General features: G+C 42.4%; 1 non-coding gene across 1 annotated transcript; it reads right to left on the bottom strand.

Moving 5' to 3' along the window:
- Positions 1–536: 536 nt before the first annotated feature.
- Positions 537–2,963, bottom strand: LOC103760163. Its single transcript, XR_003915594.1, has 2 exons — positions 2,280–2,963; positions 537–2,124 (listed from the first exon to the last, which is right to left on the bottom strand). It is a non-coding gene; the product is annotated as an uncharacterized LOC103760163 (transcript).
- Between the last annotated feature and the right edge of the window lie 259 nt (positions 2,964–3,222).

Genomic DNA, 3,222 nt, shown 5'->3' with positions numbered 1-3,222 from the left:
GTTGAAGGAAAACAAGTGGCCTTGCTCTCCAAGAATGCTGTCCCTTTCCTGTAAAGGCACAGGAAGTCCTCATCCACCCCCAGGAAGAAGGGGTAAGCAGGAAGAAGGAAACTGAATGTAACGGAAAGTAAACATGTCAACTGTGAAAACAGCAACCACCAGCAGCTATAGAAATCTTTCCTTGTTATACTCGAAGACACTGGTATTTCAGTTATTCACAGTTTACAGTTAAAAGTCCCACAATTACAGGCCTATTCCCTTTAATGTAGGCCATTAGTGCTGTTCTATTGTACTCCTTCTTCAGTCCAAAATCAAGTACGGTTAATCAAGGAGTAGATACAGTCCACGAGGGATTGCTTAATTCTCCTAAAACAATCACTGCCAATGGCATAGTCCATATACCTACTCAGGGTCAGCTGCTGCACACCTTTAACAGAGTAAGATGGTACCAGCGTGTTTGAGATGATAATAGTGTGTTCCCCAGCTACCATCAAGAGTAACTGGATAGTTAAGATAAAAGCACACAAACACAGAACTGTTATATACAAAAAGTTTAATTGAAATACCTGTATAAAAAATATGATCTCCATACATTTCACACTGTTAAACAGAAGAAAAAAATCCAAATCCAAGCTGCATAAATGCAACCAGATCACAGAAACACAGCTATTAAAATAAATTAAGGTTTATGACTCTGCCACTCTACCTTCCAGAGCCAATGCACGGAGACTGTACAATGTCAATAATTTAAAACCCTTCCAAACAGCATTACTTTACATTTCTGGTACAATAATACCAGACAAAAGGCATACTGACTAACTTTAGAAAGTCATTCTATTTCCCTTAAATTAAACTTTGTACAACAATTTCCCATCTTCCAACAAAAAACTGATAAGGTCAGAATTTTATTTTTTTTTTTTAACAAAAAGTTAACAGGAATGCAGAAAAAAAGTGCCATGGGCAAACCACTAGAATTCCCATGGAGAGAAGGAGGGGAAAGCACAGTGTTGAATAATTCTAACCAAATAAATTAACCAAATAAATAGCCACAGCTGAAAACTGTGGGAGGTCTTCTAAATTCCAAACAATAAATAATTGTATAGTACATGGGAAAAACCAAGTTTACATAAACACATTATACAGGTATGGAAAAAAAAAAAGTAAAAGTCCTTGAATATTGCATTGATTGTGCATTCATCATGCCCATACATACTTTAAGACTCGCAGGGTGACAAAAGGCCAGGGGGAGTTGAGAAAGGGGCTTCTCATGCCCAATGGTAGAGATGATAAAAGGAAACATGAATAAATGTTTCTGACAAAGAAGCCGATATACCTGTTCATATTTCTGTGCAGGCTATAGGAAATATTTTGAGCAGCAGAGGTGGGTTCGATTTGGAAAGGGTGGGGGGGGGGGGCAGAGTGAAATGTCTGTGTTCAAGTATTCCATCACCAGTGGATGGGACTACTTCATTCAATCACCGAACAGGTTCTCCAATGCATCATAGGAGCTGCTTCCTCCAGCACTGAGTCTAAAGGGAGCAAATTCCTATAATGAACTGGATCTTCTTTGGACATAGACAGCTCAAAAAGAAAGTCCCACTGAAGCAGCTTTCAAAAAGGCACTCAAAAGCAAATAAAATCTAGTCCAGGCTCTATGAGAGCAAAAAAGTTTACCATGTATTCAAGAGGTCACTGCTTTCTTAATAAGGTCAGTCTTTGACTAAGTACTGGCCTGCAACTCCCAAACATCAGCGTTTCCAAAGGAAATCTCTCATTCCAAAGCAGAAACCAGCAAAGGGGGAAAATAAAATCAAGTCCCTCAGACAAAGATTCAACTACAGAATAATGAATGCATTTTTCTAGCCCCTCCTATGTATTGGCAGCAGCACTGTGGTCTTTCTGCTTGTAGCTCCCCTCCCAGTGCGAGGTCCTTAGTATTTCACAGACTCTCATTACTTGAACTTGTGCTAGATACATCAGTATCAAGGGTCCGTAGCCTTATGTCACAGTCCTCAGACTTCACTACTTCAGATTTGTGCATCCATTGATGGTCAAAAATTTGCTCAAGTGTTGGTCTGTCTGAAGGCCTCAGTGAAAGGCACCATTTGATCAGCTGTTGACATTCTGTACCAAAAAAAAAGAAAGCTGTGTTAGACTAGGAAAGTAAAAAAAAAGACAATCCCAAGCAATAAAAATCCACCCCCGTACAAGCTCAAATGTACAGGACTATTTAAAAAACCCAAAAACCAAAAAAACCACTTGACCCCTATAGAACTCACCAGGTGAAATTCTTCTCCTGAAGTATAATCGTCCCCTCAAGATTTCTTCATCTTGCTCGAAAGGGATGTCTCCACAAACCATATCATACAGCAGAACTCCCAGAGACCATACTGTTGCTGACCGCCCATGGTATCTGTGGTATCTGATCCACTCTGGAGGGCTGTACACTCTCGTTCCTGAAAGCAGGGAAAAAAAAAAATAGAGTAAAGGTTTAGAGTGCTTCCCCGTTGTTCAGCTCCTTCTGGTAGGCCTAAATTAAATTCATAAATTTGACATTTGGGAATTGAAAAAAAAAAAAAAAAAGCTTTCAATTTTTTACAGGCCAAAGCCATTAGCGGTGTAATTTCAGGTCATCTGCAGGGTTACACCATCAACAGACTTGGCCCATCCGGTTGTGCTGTTTCGTTGCAAGGAATAACACAGCCCCATCAGCTGACTGTTTACTGAGGCGAGCTCCCTTTCACTGACCACGTGGCGTCTGCACCATCACACCAAAAATAGACACAAAAGGACAAAGGGGGCTGGCGGGGAGGAGGAGAGGGCGACAAGAAGGTGAAACTCAGGTCTGCTCGCATTACATGGAGCTAATCTGCTTTATCCAATTCCACAGGCAGTAAACAAAATAGGGCCGCTTACGATTTCTGTGTTTTTAAGGCCCCCCTCGGGCTTCTATGCGGCAGTTTTTCCCAACCCGCCTCCCCACCCTTCCCCTCCCTCCGGTGCCCGCGGGCTCCTTGGATACCAAACAAAACGGGGAATTCGTGATGCCGAGGGTCACGTGCGGCAGGGCTTCGGGTTTCACAACAAACAGATGTGAGTGCGGCAGCTGGGGGCGGGGGAAACGGGGGGAGCGAGGCCCCGTTACATCAGTCACACTCCAAGGACTAGGGGAAATGCTCTCTCTGGTCACACACACTGGCTTATGTTCAGCTTTCCCACCCC

Source organism: Manacus vitellinus, unplaced genomic scaffold (genome assembly GCF_001715985.3).
Source record: "Manacus vitellinus isolate BGI_N305 unplaced genomic scaffold, ASM171598v3 scaffold_13_pilon, whole genome shotgun sequence".
Taxonomy (NCBI): Eukaryota; Metazoa; Chordata; class Aves; order Passeriformes; family Pipridae; genus Manacus; species Manacus vitellinus.
This window is presented reverse-complemented; position numbering and strand designations above follow the sequence as displayed.